Here is a 17,966-nt window from a genome sequence, read left to right as displayed (position 1 = left end):
TGACAGCTCGCTCCGTATCTATATAAATAAACAGATACCTGTCAGTCAAAGGCATCATGGCAGGTAAAAGCTGGCCGGAGACCACATTGGACTGGTCATCGAAGACACATACTGTAGTCCGAGGCTGGCATTTTAAAGTATGTTTCTTTTTCTTCAGAAACATTGCAGCGTTTCAGAGGAATACATACCTGCATTCAAGTGTCTGCTTCATGTAGCTTGTTAGCTTGTTGTTTGGGCATAATGAATATGATGACAGGTTCCTTTTAATGATAAACTCTTAGAGTCACTTAAAATCATTAACTTTATCCATTTCAAATTACCTTTCAGTTCTGATTGATCAGGTAATGCAAAAGTGGATCACGTATTCCTTGATTTCTAAAATTCCAAATCAGGTCTATCTGATTGTAGGAAAGAACCGCATATGCTGTAAAAAGTCATGAGTCAAGGTGAAAGGTAAAAGGAAGTGAAAAACAAAACTGTAAGTGTAAGCAATAATCTTAACTGAAGCATAGGCAAAGAAGAATACCTTTATAGATAGATTGTATAGAGCTGTGACAACTTTTATTATTCCCCTTGCCTTCTTCCAGCTTTCCTGCAATGGAACCTTAGTGAGCAGAATTTCTCAATGACTTCTGAATATATTTCAGGATCAAAATCACCCAACACCTTTATAACCTTTATAAAAAGTGACTGCTCTTTAACATCAATATATGATTTAAAGGGTTATGCCCAAGTTGTATAATGGTTACATTTGTAAAAACAAGCAACTTTGCATTTTATCTCCTAATAAAAATTCTCTCTTTTCAAAAGAACACAGGTATTTCAACTTGCAGGAGCATCAGTAGTCTAAGCAAAACGCAGACTTCGGGCTCAGGCGTCTAATTATGTATGTACTCCTGATGAAGCTATAGAGGAGAAACGCATCAAATCTTAGTATACTATGTATTATAATAGGATGTATGTGTGAAAAGTCTAAAGTCTTGCAAATCAATATTGGTTTGCTGTTGTGATGTATGGACAGATTTTCCAATCCTGTATGGAAATGCTCCTGTTTATAATAAGAAATGGATTGCCTTCAGATATGTAAAGAAGAACTGGTGTCACATTCATATAAGAAAATAAACTCTTTGAGTTTTCTTTCTAGTAGTCATTCTGTTGAGCAATAATACTAGAATTCAAGAGAATGAACAGGTGAAAGCTCAGTCATTATTGTGTAACACACCCTGTGTGTCAATAAGACCTTCCAGGATGTTGTGTCATTTCTTATTGTTTCTTTGGGCACAGATTACTTCTCTCACCATACTCACTTATTCTAGGTGTATAATCTTCTATTCTGTATTATTACTTTATCTTATCGTAAGTCTCCAGTAAATTATGTATTTTGTGTATCCTGTGTACATGGAGTAGGAATAAGCGAGTACACAAGGTAAAAGGCTTCTCTCACGCAGCTGTCATGAGTTCATTTTAGCATCCTGGAACATGACTGGAATACTTGGGCCATCCCTGAAGCGATCTTAGATCATCATACAGTCATGGCCAAAAGTATTGACACCCCTGCAATTCTGTCAGATAATATTCAGTTTCTTCCTGAAAATGATTGCAAACACAAATTCTTTGGTATTATTATCTTCATTTAATTTGTCTTAAATGAAAAAACACAAAAGAGAATGAAGCAAAAAGCAAAACATTGATCATTTCACACAAAACTCCAAAAATGGGCCAGACAAAAGTATTGGCACCCTCAGCCTAATACTTGGTTGCACAACCTTTAGCCAAAATAACTGCGACCAACTGCTTCCGGTAACCATCAATGAGTTTCTTACAATGCTCTGCTGGAATTTTAGACCATTCTTCTTTGGGAAACTACTCCAGGTCCCTGATATTTGAAGGGTGCCTTCTCCAAACTGCCATTTTTAGATCTCTCCACAGGTGTTCTATGGGATTCAGGTCTGGACTCTTTGCTGGCCACCTTAGAAGTCTCCAGTGCTTTCTCTCAAACCATTTTCTAGTGCTTTTTGAAGTGTGTTTGGGTTATTGTCCTGCTGGAAAACCCATGACCTCTGAGGTAGACCCAGCTTTCTCACACTGGGCCCTATATTATGCTGCAAAATTTGTTGGTAGTCTTCTGACTTCATAATGCCAAGCACACGGTCAAGCAGTCCAGTGCCAGAGGCAGCAAAGCAACCCCAAAACATCAGGGAACCTCCGCCATGTTTGACTGTAGGGACTGTGTACTTTTCTTTGAATGCCTCTTTTTTCTCCTGTAAACTCTATGTTGATGCTTTTGCCCTAAAAGCTCTACTTTTGTCTCATCTGACCAGAGAACATTCTTCCAAAATGTTTAGGCTTTTTCAGGTAAGTTTTGGCAAACTCCAGCTTGGCTTTTTTATGTCTCGGGGTAAGAAGTGGAGTCTTCCTGGGTCTCCTACCATACAGTCCCTTTTCATTCAGATGCCGACGGATAGTACGGGTTGACACCGTTGTACCCTCGGACTGCAGGGCAGCTTGAACTTGTTTGGATGTTAGTGGAGGTTCTTTATCCAACATCCGCACAATCTTGCATTGAAATCTCTTGTCAATTTTTCTTTTCCGGCCACATCTAGAGAGGTTAGCCACAGTGCCATGGGCTTTAAACTTCTTGATGACACTGCGCACGGTAGACACAGGAACATTCTGGTCTTTGGAGATGGACTTGTAGCCTTGATATTGCTCATGCTTCCTCACAATTTGGTTTCTCAAGTCCTCAGACAGTTCTTTCGTCTTCTTTCTTCTCTCCATTCTCAATGTGGTACACACAAGGACAGAGGTTGAGTCAACTTTAATCCATGTCAACTGGCTGCAAGTGTGATTTAGTTATTGCCAACACCTGTTAGGTGCCACAGGTAAGTTATAGGTGCTGTTAATTACACAAATTAGAGAAGCATCACATGATTTTTTTCGAACAGTGCCAATACTTTTGTCCACGCTCTTTGTTATGTTTGGTGTGGAATTATATCCAATTTGGCTTTAGGACAATTCTTTTTGTGTTTTTTCATTTAAGACAAATTAAATGAAGATAATAATACCAAAGAATTTGTGTTTGCAATCATTTTCAGGAAGAAACTGAGTATTATCTGACAGAATTGCAGGGGTGTCAATACTTTTGGCCATGACTGTAGATGTGTTCACAAAGCCCATATGTCTGACACCTTTTCAGCATTTTGTGTTGAGTATTTCCCCAACTGGTCTATTACAGCACTTTGGGTATCTGATTTTACATGCACTGGAGCACTTTACCATTTGGTGACAGCATTCATGATGACATCTTAAGCTAAGTATTAACTTATCTAATATGTACTCCTGATGAAGCTGTTGAGGAGAAACGCATCAAGTCTTAGCATGCTATGTAAAGGCTTAAGCATATTATGAATTTCAGTACACTATTTTGAGACAGAGCACTTTGTCTTGTGTGTAGTATAATGCTGGTTTTTGCATACTATTTTGAAACTGAGCTATTAACCTTACTGGAGAAAATATTTTCTTTCCCTAGATATGCTGCCTATGAAATATATTAGCAAAAGTGTGTGTGGATAATTATCCTAATTAGTGATGAGCGAGTATACTTGTTACTCGAGTTTCCCAGAGCATGCTTGGGTGGTCTCCGAGTATTTTGTAGTGCTTGGACATTTAGTTTTTGTCACCTCAGCTGCATGATTTGTGGCTGCTGGACAGCCTGAATACATGTGAGGAATGCCTGTTTGTTCGGGAATCCCCTCATGAATTCAGGCTGTAGAGCAGCCATAAATCATGCAGCTGGGGCAACAGAAACTAAATCTCCGAGTGCTACAAAATACTTGCAGACAACCCGAGCATGCTCTGGGAAACCCGAGCAACGAGTATACTCGCTCATCACTAATCCTAACATTACACAGGATGGCTTACTATGTGTGGGCTCAACCTAGAGATGACCATAAATGCTATGGTTAGTCAGATGCTCATTTGTTGGCTGTTAGATCCTTTTCTTGACGTTTCTAGAACCATTTTTTTTTCTTCTAATGAGGTGAGTTTACTAAGCTGCTGCCGGGCATCTCTGACATTGAATAATCTACTGCCTGACCCTTCTTTTCCCTGACATGTCCCATCGAGAGATTAGGGAACCCCTGTTGCATAATATTTCCTTAGTCAGTCCCACCGTAATTGGTGGGTTTGGCTGACATTGACATAATGTGTACGGCCAGCTTTATTCACACCATTTTATTTTCTCTCTTCTCACGGCTTGTCACCTCTGAATTTTTTGTATCCGGTAGTTGTGAACTTTTGCTTTCAGTAAAAGTGGTGATAAGGCATAAGCAGAAAAGCAATGGGTGGAGAAATGTGATTGTTGTGAGTAGTGACTAGTCATATAATTTGCTGATTTGCCAATATATAGTTGAATATCATGGATATAAAAGTTGAAGTTAAATTACAGACAAATTTTACTTTTTTTTTAATTTTGAAGTTATTAAAAAGAAGTCCAAACTTAAAAATGTCAACTTGGTGGTGCTGTGTACATGCCCCCTCCCCACTCACTCTCAATACAACGTGGTGTCCCTTTATGGCTGTGTTATAAGCTCTCATATCTTTAACACATAAAACTGTATACAGTTTTGACTACACTATATATATATATATATATATATATATATATATATATTTTATAGAATCACTCAGACTATATGGCAGTGAGTTTTTGTTATCTATTCGCTTGATGCTGGTGTGTGACAGTCGTCGTTGTTGTGTCGCTGTGCCTATGGAGTGGTGTGACCTGGAGTTGTGGGAGCTTTGCCTTGCCACATGGGTCAGGTGTTGTGGAGCATGTGGGTCGTTCCCCCTGCTGGTGGGGTATCACGTCAACGGTTGTCCTTTAATATTTGGGAACTCACTAAAAGGTTTGTCGTGATGTGGCAGTGGGCTTCATACATTTTGATCATAATGTTAACTTGGAACCTCATGTTCAGTTTTTATGTTTTTGCCTAGAAGCAGTAGCTGAATGTGTAAGTTTTGGATGTGCGGTCTGTGCTGGTTTGTCTACAATTATGATAGACTAGGCATTGACAAAAAGCATGCGGTTTTATTTCACCTTGTGATTCTGTGAAACCACACTGAATTATTTAAGCTGGAAAACTGTCTCTGTCTGAATGTTGATTGTGGTTCCCCTGAGGAAGAGATGCGTTCAGCCTTGAAACGCGTTGGGAATAAACTACAAGCTATTTCTATTCATCTGAATCCTGTGAATTCTTCACCAGCAGCGCAGTACACCCGCATTCCTTCTTTTTTTTATGTATTGTTGCCTACTGTAATTACATTTTATCAGCTGCACATCAATTGTACCTGCTTAGAGCCACCATGCAGTGTTCGCACATTTAATCATTAGTTCTCTTTCTCCAGTCATAGATAATATGATGTCGGTGCAACTTGTTGAGAACCATTGTGTAAACTCTAGATAAACGTGGTGTAGTTTTTCTGGTACAAGGAGCAGTAGACCTAGGAATCGGAAAATTCCAAATGTCTGTCTCTGTAATACAGATGCTACCTTTCTGGCTATGACTTGGTAACACAGCTGACAAGTGTGCATGGTAGAGGAATGTAGAAATACCTGCTGCTCTCACAATCAGATACTACTCCCTCCCACTATAGTGTCAGGTGCTTTGTCACTTACACCCACTAACTGGCAGATTACATGCCCCGAGTCTGTTCCCCTGAAGTAAGTGCACATTTGTTGAAATTGAGATAATCTATTCATTGTGTGCACAGAAGCAAGGACTGATCATAGCAGACATTTATTTTACTTCTGGATATCGGACAGTCCGATCACACTGTTGGCCCCAATGTTCTCTACTATAGTAGAGCTGCCAGTCTCGTCTGGTGGCGGCTTATCTCAGGGAGAACAAAAGGACTTGTAGGCCAAATTCAAACATGTCGGATACTTCTGTGCCCTAACCATCTGTAAGGTGGAGAGTCAAGATATCGGATTTATCAGACTGTCCGATCACACTCTCAACCACAGTGTTCTCTACAACAGAAAAGCAGCCAGTCTCCTCTGTTGGCGGCTTATCTCAGGGAGAACAAAAGGACTGGCAGGCCAAATTCAAATGTTGGATACTCTGTCCTCTAATCCATCTGTCAGATGGAGAGTCAGGAAGCCCCCATATACAGACTGTCGGCTGATCTCGCCGATATTGGTGGGTTCGCTTGACGTTAGTCTAACATGCATGTTCTTTCAGGAAAAATCTTTAGTGAGTTTTCAACTATCAGCGAAAATATTAAACAGGGCCATCTTCTTTCCAGATGATGTCTACATTTCACCCAAAAAACGATTGCTTTAGTTGACATCATGTGTTTTCATTAACTCCATACTAATGATATGGCACCTAGCTGCATTTTTACTGTATTTGAGAATTTCAAGTCCCTTCCCTGTAGGTTTCCTTATAAATGAGCAAATGCAGAAAAAAATGGAACAAAGCCGGTTTGTGGAGTGATTCTACACGGCCTCTGAACTACCGTATGTATGTTGTAATATACACGGAAATGTCCTTTGTACCTCTGAGAATAGTGGATTATAGGTCTGTTTACAGAGAACAAGTGCACACATAGAGAACAGTAAGATTGCGTGTAACTCTAATAACCACTTGATCAAGTACACTACCCGAAAATTCCTAATAAAACTACACAACGGGCAGACAACAGCATTTCACTCTAGGGTGTCTAGTAATGGTATTCCAAACATGGTTGATTTTCTGCCAAATTACCAGTGTACTTAGTTATGTGCACTTGTTATATGGACTAAATCCACCAATGAAAGCATAACCAAATATTTGCACTAGTTGTAATGAAAGATACATATTGATGAAGATGTGAAATGTCACATTGTTCAAAGAAAGCACCCAAACACCAACTGATTCTTTTTAAATTACGGTGACCACTGAAAGCAATCTTCAGATTGTATTTTGTCTCTTTTCTATTCCTTTGCTGCATTTGATTTTCTATATGAAGTCTTTTTTTCTCTATTTATTGTCTTCTGCCCGTTGTCTCCTGTCTGTCACATCCATTCTCCTTCTGTCTTATCTAGTATATATTCACATTAGACAATTTCCAGTTTATTGTGTTTCCATGTCTCAACTGCTAACTACCTCCCCACCTCTGCTGTTTCATGCCCTCCTAATTGCTGCAATGTTTGTTTCTTTGGTTTCCTCATACGTCCTAAAGTGGTGCCCCCATCTGATCTTTTAAATCCCTTATGAAGATTCTGCATTTTTTGTGTCTTCCCTACTTTTGAAAATATATCTGTCACCAGGTTTCAGCTACCTTATCTGAGAAACTGTGCCAGGAACAAAGTACAACAATGTCTTAATAAAACGTTAATTTTATTCAAGAAATTTAAAAATAAGTTTATGCAAAAATCCAAAGAGCAGGCACAAACAACAAAGAAAATTGGTGGGTGAGCTAATCCAAAACCCCTGATGAAGTTGTGGTGAAACACATTTCAGGTCTCTTGGTGGGTGAGCTCATCGAAAACCCCTGACGAAGCTTTGGTGAAACACATGTGATGTCTCTTGGTGGGTGAGCTGATCGCACCTGTGCATCACTGATTTTATTGTCTGTACGCTGGATGTAATTCCCTATTTCACTTATCATTATTACCCCACTATTACTGATATAGTTTTTGTAGGGGATTCACTTGACAACCCTGCTATACCGGAATAATATGCTGTACTCCAGGCTTTCTGTACATGCTTAACGGCAACATTAGATTAGCCAGTCGATATGTGATATTACCCAATGCTGATTTGTATCTGGTGCACCCATCTTTACATGAATTATGTCAATGCACCTTTTCTATTAGCTCCCCCACCTTTTTCTTTTTGGTTGCATACTTACCCTTGTGCCGTACGGGGACTTTAGTAAATAAATAACCTTGGGTCATTTGAGATTTATTTGATACCTTGCGTGAGAGCATCAGGACATGACTACGGGCACTTAAAAAAAACCTAGCAACCAGAGTATATTTAACCAAAATGCTTTTTTTATCATATAAAATCTGAACAAAGTTAAATTGAAAACACAATGCTGCTAGGAAATACGGGGATCAACACTCAAATAGGCATACGGTAATTATAACCATGTAAATGCTGCTTTAGTGGTTTTTAACAATCAGTATAGAATTGTAGTAATAAGACATTACATATATTTAGTACATTCAAACCACATATTTTCATATATTTATACATGAAGAAAATGACATCCAATTATAAAGTGGCAAGTGCAATGTATCACAGTCAAAACTGTGGCTATAATAACACAATATAATGCATGATTGATCAGTATCTAGATGTTATAAAGCGACAATTGCATACAGGACTGCCACCAGGAATTTCAGGGCGCCATACTGGCAACATTTTTGAGTCTCCGTCCAGGCTCCACCCTAGCTCCGCCTCCACCCCTTGAACCTTCCACAGTCCTACCACTCACTTTTGGAAAAACTCCACTTCTGCAACGCGTCCTCATCAATCACACATTTACAGGTCCCATTGAACACCAGATCACCCATATAGCCAGCAGCTTTTGTTTTGGCCAAAAGATTTGTTTAAGCTGCCACCAGAACAAGGTAAGACTCCTCTGGAGGGGCCCTACTGTACTCTAACCTTTTAAACATTTCTTAAATACCAAATACTCTTTTTAGGTATTTTTTTATTTATTTTTCTGTAATGGAATGTGTCACATACATTTTTTAAAATGAACAACATCTTGAAATTTGGATGTATTATTTGGATTTTTTTTTTTACATCTTGTTGTTTTGATGCATAGGAAATTCGCCCATATTTGATCTACAGTTACAATCTATGAATGCACAAATATCAGCGATCAGCAGATGATCTAGCATGTTTCCTGATTGATAGCGTAAATGTGTGGCAACAGCCCCTGATTGTTATCTAATCATAAATTATTTTTAGTATCACTTTTATGCATGGTGTAAGACAGCACTTACTGCATATGTTGGGGGATACTCGCTTGGCAACGGGATGAAGGCACACATGCACGTTTTCTCCACAAAACAGTCTATTTTGGTTTATTCAGGCCTCATAAACTGCTGTCGGCCATGTTGCACATCATAGACCTCACATAGTCCATAGCACTTCATAATATACAGCTTTACTGCGCAGTCCCTAAACACGCCGGACATCTTTATCCCGTTACCGTGGGCGACTGAACACCGAACAGTTCATTAATGTCCACGGAACAAAATAGGCACCAACATACGACATTAAGTTGGAGTCGCTAAACATGTGGACCTTACCCTGTCCAGTTACCATGGGTGACCGTATAGTTCATTAACATCCATGGAACATCACAGGCACTAACCGTCTGTTCCAATAGCAGATACTTGTCTCCCCATAACCCCCTTGTCTGGAGTTACCTTACAGGAGCTCCTGCTCCATGCGTTGACTCGTCAGTTCTCTCTCCCTGGGAAACTGCCTTACTGGGATCACCATCTCAGCAGATGCCTTGGGACAAGGGCACTCCCGACAGTCCAGACCCTCAGAAGGTCCGTAGCTTCCCCAACGCAGTGCTATCACAGACTCTGCACACACATGGTCTCACTCTGTGCTCTTCAGGAATCCAGTCCCCTCGTGGGACCTTACAACACAGCAACCATCCAGCTCCATGGCCTCTCCATGTGCTATTCAGGAAGTCCGTCCACTCATAGGACCTTCCAACACACAGGCCTTCAGGTCCATGACCTCTCTATGTGCTATTCAGGAATCTGTTCCTACTCCCAGGACCTTCCAAAACACAGGCCATACAGAACCTTACACACCGACCATGTGACCCAAAAAATGGTCACATTATGTAGCTGAAACCACCCTCATAGGTGGAAGGTGTGTGATTTGCGAGTCCCGCCCAGCTCTCCAGCTAACCCTGTAAGCCCCCCTTACAAACATAAACAAAGCTCATAGAACCACAAGTTCCAGAGCAACATTACTGGCTTACAGCGCAGAGGACTCCCTTCCTCTGTGACACATACCGGCCATTTACAGCAATGACAGTAACTGTCTCACAATGGGCATCCACTAGATTGGCATCACGGTCGAAAACATTAAAAACCTATACTATCACATATGTATTAAGTAAATCTTAGTCATTGGAAAATTGGCACTGGCATTTGTTCACAGCTTTTTATAGGTCATTGCATCAATGTGATTCCTTTAGGATCCATTGTCACATTGATTAAGAGGCCTATGTGTCAATGATCCTGTCAATAGCGTGAACTGGTGTCAGCTGTCACAAGTAGATCTATGGTATCTCTGTTCTTTTTTTTCTCTTGTTTCTGGGTATAAATGCACAGGAGACGGCGCTATTCTGCCTAACGGTGGTATTGGAAATCTGCCAGAATGGCATTTATCATTAGAAAAATCTAATTTAAAGTACCACTCCTGCATCATTACTGCAGTGCTGGAGTGGTGCTTCTAATCTAAGGTCTCTGTACTTAGTCTTATACTTATCAGCCGTCATCTTCAGCTCTTCCTGGCACTGCTCCAGTCCCATGCCGCCATCTTTAGACTGCGACTTCTGACTGACCGTAAGTCAAAAGTGACTGTCACCTCTAACAAGCTCTCAAGGCAAGTCTATGGTGCTAGGATGAGGCCAGGCTCTCATAGACTTGCATTGAAAAGTGACCACCGTGCTCGCTCCAGCAAACCCTTGAATGATCCGGTAGGTCAAAAAACTTCTGGAGACTGATAGGACCGGCACGGATTATGGGTAAGTATAAGACTAAGTACAGGGACCTTAAATTAGAAGCACCACTCCAGTGCTGCAATAAAAAAAATGCTGGAGTGGAGCTTTTATTTAAAGTAAACCTGTTAAGTGTCTACCACCACCCAAACTATTAATATGATAGTGTAGTCATTGAAAAGTGATCCAGTTATTCCCTCCATGAACCCAAAGTGCTGCTTACATGAACTCGCATTATGACGTTTAGTATACATCAGTTTATAAGTGCATTGGGCTGTGACAATGCTCTTCCAGCTACTTAATCTCATAGTCAGGATTCCGGTTGTCCTTCCACAGTTTGACCACTAGTGGCTGCTACTGTTCACCTTGATAATTGTGCTGCAGTTCCACTCCTTACCACTGGAGGCTGCTGTTGTTTACTACACTTGCCCTTTACTAAGATGGCAGATTCTGAACCTGTGGAATCCATCTTGTTTCCTGTTTGGGCCTACTTAAAGCCACATGGATCCCTCACTCATTGCTTGAGTATTGTGTCTAGCTGGTAGCCTAGTGCCAGTCTCCAGCTCCTGAACTGTTTTACCCAGACTTTTCTCATTCACTCATTCATCTCCAGACTGTTTCCTTCAACCCTTTGCTATCTCCAAGAACATCTTTTACCACTTGATGTTCCTACTTGTGGTCCTTCAGCCACTGGTTTCCAGCAGTGCTACACCAGTACCGTAACACTCATGCTGTGTTACCTGCCTTGCACTAAATTTCTTTGATTGTCAGATCGTTCGCTGGACACCAAAGCAAACAACCTGTTAATCAACCAAAGGCAGGGAATTCAGGATGACAATGAACTGTTGGAAGTCACCTCCCAATACACTCACGGATATTTGCATACTGAACATCAATAGACAATTTGTCCCTGCTGGAGGAGCATCATTTTGGGATCATAAGGGGATCAACTGGCTTATCTTTTATAGGGAATCTATCAGTAGGATCAACCCTCCTAAGTGGTCTATATGGGCCCCAAATGCCCTTGTTCAATATAACTGTATTATCTGGTTACACCTATGTAATATCTATTTTAGAGTGTGGTTTTTGAGAGTTTTTGTGCTTTTAATATTATTAATAAAAGTAAATTTTTAGGGGTTATCTCCTCTATGGTTCCAATGATATTGAGGCCCTGCTTCTTATCAAATATTTGTGTGTTTTTTCTTAATGCGAATATCTCTATGTAGCGTTGTTTCTTAAGAACAATCTACCCTACATTACGAACTTCCATTGCCCATGCAGGAGTTTCTGGTCCATCCGGTTTATCTAGTTTTTACGTCTTTGGCAGTGCTGCTCCCAATCTCGTATAATAGAAAGTAGATGTGCCTTTATGATGCAGGAATTTTTTCATTGCTACATTAGTCATCTTCTTTGGAACCTGATGCAGAAGCCTCACTGATCATATAACTGATTGGCTATTTAACTAATTCTCTTATGTTTACTGACCATTTAAAAAAACTGCAGGATCATCTTCCATGAGGTATATGCACAACAGTTTTTTAGATGAGTCTGTTCCAAAGCCCCCAAAAAATAACTAAATGCTCAAAAGAATGATGATAAACTTTTATATGTAAAAAAAAAAAAAAGACTTCTTCAGCATTTTGTCTGAATTCTTGCTTGAAAAAAGGTTTCTTCATTATTGAGTTAAAAAAAACAATATCGGTAAAAACAAGCCTTAAAAATGCTAGAAAAATGCTCATGAAAACCACCGTCAATCAAAATGTTAATACAGCACTCAGGAAATAACCAAAACCACTAAATAAGGGGGACAAAACCCCGCCGGTGTGATAAAGTTGACTGGTTCAGCTGCCTGGAAAAGATGTTTTGTGCTCATATACTCATTGAGGTTTACCTGCCTTGGTATACATGTTGAAGCAATCCAATAAGCTTTTGTAACATGTTTTAGCAGCTTATAATATCGATTTTTTTTTTTTTTTTTTTTTTTTTTTTTCATTCGTACGTAATAGCAGTCAGCTCTGTATGAGATTTATTAGGCCATCTGCTCCAGTTTTCTGTTGGGAAAAAATTCATAAATTTTAAAATCTAAAAATGTGTTACATTTTTAGAGTCGAAATAATTTACAAAATGCAAAAAAGCAAAAAATAGCAGTTCTTAGATTTAGAGAGAACCTGTCACACGATCAAAAGTGGGCAGTTTTTCGTCTTTTTATTTCTGCTGCTCCCATGAGTATCCTGTTTTTCGTCTTTTTTTATTTAGAGCCAATTTTTAAGGTCTTTACGGCCAAGGGGGCGGTGCTCACAATTATTACAATTGAGAGCTGCCCAAAGACACACCCCCAGATAATTCGGGAGCCACAACCTCTTAGTAAAGACCATAAAAATTGGCATTTAATAAAAAAGCTGATATTCCTGGAAATATATGTCAGATTAAAAGAAAAAAACAGAATACTCCGGGGAGAAGAAGGAATAAAATTCAGACCTACTGTCTGTCTTCTTCACCGTTATACAATGTAGATTTTAAGGCCCTAAGGAAGGCTCCTCTTGCCCTCTCTGTATCAGTCTGTCAGTTTGTTCAATTTCACGAAACAATCACGGACCTCAGGGAGACCAGTCAAGGAAAACACTGCGGCAGCCGGCAAAGGCGCTCAATCACAGTGAAATCCTAGGTGCATTGCTCCCTGGGAAATACGAATATGCAAATAAAGTCCGTGGAGCCTCATTTGAGTCTCCCTGGAGGAAGATCTGGCTAGTCCCGTGTTTGAGACTCTTAAATGAGGCTCCACGGACTTTAGTTTGTTCAATTTGTTTTACATATGTTATATGTAATGTATGTAAGCCCTTTTCATAAGTACCTTGTAATTAATGGTGATTTATTATTATTATTATTATTATTATTATTATTATTAATAATAATAATAGGAAAATCTAACACCTTTTAACCTGGTGACAGGTCATCTTTAAAGGGAATTTTTCTGTAGGTTTTTACTATGTCATCAGAAGACAGCAGGGGAAGAGGTTAAAACACTGAATTCAATGATGTGTCACATGTCAAGCTTTGTACTGTTGTTTATTTAGACTGGAGGTTTAATTACCTGGTGATTATCATTACTGCGACTCGATGGCATGTGCTTCCAAGTCTGACACTGTCTCCTGCTATGGCCTCTTTCACACTTCAGTTTTTTGCATCAGTCATAATCCGCCAAAAGGACAGATGGCGGATCCGTTGTACTACTGATGAGAGAGAGAGAGAGATTTTTTTTTTGGTCCGGAACCCAGAAAGAATTTTGGGTTAAAACAGTGTCTGGAGGATCTGCCAGAGAAAAAAACGTTGCAAGCTCCGTTTTGAAATCTTTGAGGATGGTGACGGACAGCAACTTTTGGCGGATCCGCAAAAAAAACTGATGCAACGGACGGCAATCCGTCACAATCCGCCAATAATGGAAGTCAATGGGGAAAAAAACGGATCCTCAAAAGAAAATTGCGGATCCGTTTTTTTCAAAACCTGGCGGATTGTGACTGATTGTAAAAAACTGAAGTGTGAAAGAAGCCTATGCAGCTCACTGTTAATAGGGTACAGGTGCTTCTCACAAAATTAGAATAACATCGAAAAGTTAATTTATTTCAGTTCTTCAATGCAAAAAGTGAAACTCATATATTATATAGAGTCATTACAAACAGAGTGATCTCTTTCAAGTGTTTATTTCTGTTTATGTTGATGATTATGGCTTACCGCCAAAGAAAACCCAAAAGTCATTATCTCAGTAAATTAGAATAATTAACAAAAAACACTTGCAAAGGCTTCCTAAGCGTTTAAAAAGGTCCCTTAGTCTGTTTCAGTAGGCTCCACGGTCATGGGGAAGACTGCTGACTTGACAGATGTCCAGAAGGCAGTCATTGGAACACTCCACAAGGAGCGTAAGTCACAAAAGGTCATTATCAAAGAAGCTGGCTGTTCAGAGCTGTATACAAACATATTAATGGAAAGTTGAGTGGAAGGAAAACGTGTGGTAGAAAAAGGTGCACAAGCAACCGGGATAACCGCAGCCTTGAAAGGATTGTTAAGAAAAGGCCATTCAAAAATTTGGAGGAAATTTACAAGGAGTGGACTGCTGCTGGAGTGTATGCTTCCAGAGCCACCTCACACAGACATATCCAGGACATGGGCTACAAGTGTCGCATTCCTTGTGTCAAGCCACTCATGACCAATAGACAGCGCCAGAAGAGTCTTACCTGGGCCAAGGAGAAAAAGAGCTGGACTGTTGCTCAGTGTTCCAAGGTGTTGTTTTCAGATGAAAGTAAATTTTGCATTTCATTTGGAAATCAAGGTCCCAGAGTCTGGAGGAAGAGTGGAGAGGCCACAATCCAAGCTGCCATGTCATCTGCTGGTGTAGGTCCACTGTGTTTTATCAAGACCAAAGTCAGCGCAGCCGTCTACCAGGAATTTTTAGAGCACTTCATGCTTCCCTCTGCCGACAAGCTTTTTGGAGATGGAAATTTCATTCTCCAGCAGGACTTGGCACCTGGCCACGCGGCCAAAAGTACCAATACCTGGTTTAAAAATAACAGTATCACTGTGCTTGATTGGCCAGCAAACTTGCCTGACCTTTACCCTATAGAGAATCTATGGGATACTGTCAAGAGGAATATGAGAGACACCAGACCCAACAATGCAGACGAGCTGAAGGCTGCTATCAAAGCAACCTGGGCTTCCATAACACCTCAGCAGTGCCACAGGCTGATCGCCTCCATGCCACACTACATTGATGCAGTATTTGATACCAGAGAAGCACCGACCAAGTATTGAGTGCATTTTCTGAACATACATGTCAGTAGGCCAACATTTCAGATTTTAAAAGCATTTTTCAAGCTGTTGTTGTAAAGTATTCTAATTTACTGAGATAATGACTTTTGGGTTTTCATTGGCTGTAAGCCATAAACTTCAACATTAACAGAGATAAACACTTGAAATAGATCACTCTGTAATGACTCTATATAATGAGTTTCAGTTTTTGTATTGAAGAACTGAAAAAAATTGACTTTTTGATGATATTCTAATTTTATGAGAAGCACCTGTGTGTACACAGAGAGACTGCTGTGGGTGGAGTGCTAAAACAAACAACTGTATCGGAACTGCTGCACCCAGTGAATTCTAAACTACCGTAAGTTGGATTCAGGATCTTTTTTTCTACATCTCTCAGATGGGGTAGCAAAAACCCACTGACAGATTCCCTTTAAGTCCGCTAGCAGTACTAATAAAACATAGAAAAGCATTTAAAATATTTTTAAAATCTAAACAAGCACCACTAAAATATTGCATTTCAAATCCTCCGCAGTCTCAAAATTTTAATCGCAAAATCTAAAAAAAAGAACATACAGTTGTACTCAAAAAGTTTACATACCCCGGCAGAATTTTTGTTTTCTTGGCCTCTTTTCAGAGAATATGAATGATAACACCAAAACGTTTTCTCCACTCATAGTAAGTGGTTGGGTGAAGCCATTTATTGTCAAACTACTGTGTTTTCTCTTTTTAAATCATAATGACAACCCAAAACATCCAAATGACTCTGATCAAAAGTTTACATACCTCTTTTCTTAATACCGTGACACAACTGCAAACCTGCCAAGATATGGCGGTCCAGCTAAACTGACATCCCAAGCAAGGAGAGCACTAATTAGAGAAGCTGCCAAGAGGCCCATAGTCACTCTCGAGGAACTACAGAGATCAAAAGCTTAGATGGAAAAATCTGTGCCCAGGACAAGTATTAGTTGTGTTCTCAACACATATGGCTTTTATGGAGGAGTGACAAGAAGAAAGACATGTTTGAAAGCAAACAATAACACTCCTTTTAGCAGTTTGCAAAAATCTGTGTAAGGGACAAAGCTAACATGTGAAAGATGGTGCTCTAATCAGATGAGACCAAAGTTGAACTTCTGGGCTAAATGTAAAATGCTATGTGTAGCAGAAATCGAACACTGTACATCACCTTGAAAGCACCATCCTCACCTTCAAACATGGTGGTGTCCACAACATGCTGTGTGGATGATTTTCTTGAGCAGGAACAGGGAAGCTGGTCAGAGTTGAGAAGAAGGATGGATCTAAATATAGGGCAATCCAGGAGGAAAACTTGTTAGGCTGCGTGTCCACTATCAGGAATAGCAGCGTTTTGGATGCAATGCATTTTTACTGCATCCAAAATGCTGCGTTCTACATTAGAAGCACAGCGGATGAGATTTATAGAAATCCTATGCCCACTGTGCTTTTATTTACTGCTGCATAAACTCACCCACGGTGCGGGATTACGAGCCGCAGTATGTTAATTTCTGTAGCGTCTCTGCTGTGTATTTTGCAGTATGTAACGCGGCAATTAGAACGCAGCATTTTGGACGCAGCGAAAATATGTTGCGTCCAACACGTTGCTATTCCTGATTGTGGGGAAGTAGCCTTAAAAGTTGCCAAAGACTTGTCATGGTGTCGTAGATTCACCTTCCAGCAGGCCAGTGACCCTAAACATACTGCCACAGCTACAATGGAATGGATAAAATCAAAGCATATTCATGTGTGTGAATGTCACAGTCCAGACCTAAATCCCAGTGAGAATCGGTGTCAAGACTTGACAATTGCTGTTCACAGACGCCTCCATCCTATCTCACTGAGCTAGACCTGGATTGGAAAGATGAATGAGCAAACATTTCAGCCTCTAGACATGTAAAGCTGGTAGAGACAGACCTCAAAAGACTTGCAGCAGTAATTGCAGTGAAAGGTGGTCCTACAAAGTATTGACTCGGGGACTGAATACAAATGCACATCAAAATTTTGAGATTTATAGTTCTAAAATATTTAAAAAACAATTTATCATTTCCTTTACATATCATTCCCAAAGCGAGCACTGTCTAAACTCAACCCATGGGTGTGCATGCCCACTAACACTGCCTACATGCACACATTATGGGCTGATGCTTGTTCCTCCCTGGCTCCTACCTGCTCACTAAGATACCCGAGAGTATAGCACGCAGTGTCCTAGGAGAGGAGCCAGTGATGTGCACACGCTCAACCACACAGTGCATGTGCGAGCACTTACAATGTGCTCGTGCATCTGGGCTCAGGAAGTGTCGGTGCGCGTGCACACTGTTTTTCAGAAGCTGGGGAAGGTCCTCACATCCACTTGAAGTTTGCGCTGGAGTCGGCAGGCCCCACACCCGTGACCGCGATCGTTC

General features: G+C 40.3%; 1 protein-coding gene across 2 annotated transcripts in view; it reads left to right on the top strand.

Annotated features, from left to right (window-relative positions):
• SLC45A3 (solute carrier family 45 member 3) overlaps positions 1–17,966 on the top strand; it is a 51,517-nt gene that overhangs the window by 24,154 nt on the left and 9,397 nt on the right. The window lies entirely within an intron of this gene.

This window comes from Dendrobates tinctorius, unplaced genomic scaffold, assembly GCF_039654945.1.
Source record: "Dendrobates tinctorius isolate UK_male_01 unplaced genomic scaffold, ASM3965494v1 ptg000098l, whole genome shotgun sequence".
In the NCBI taxonomy this organism is placed as follows: domain Eukaryota; kingdom Metazoa; phylum Chordata; class Amphibia; order Anura; family Dendrobatidae; genus Dendrobates; species Dendrobates tinctorius.
This window is presented reverse-complemented; position numbering and strand designations above follow the sequence as displayed.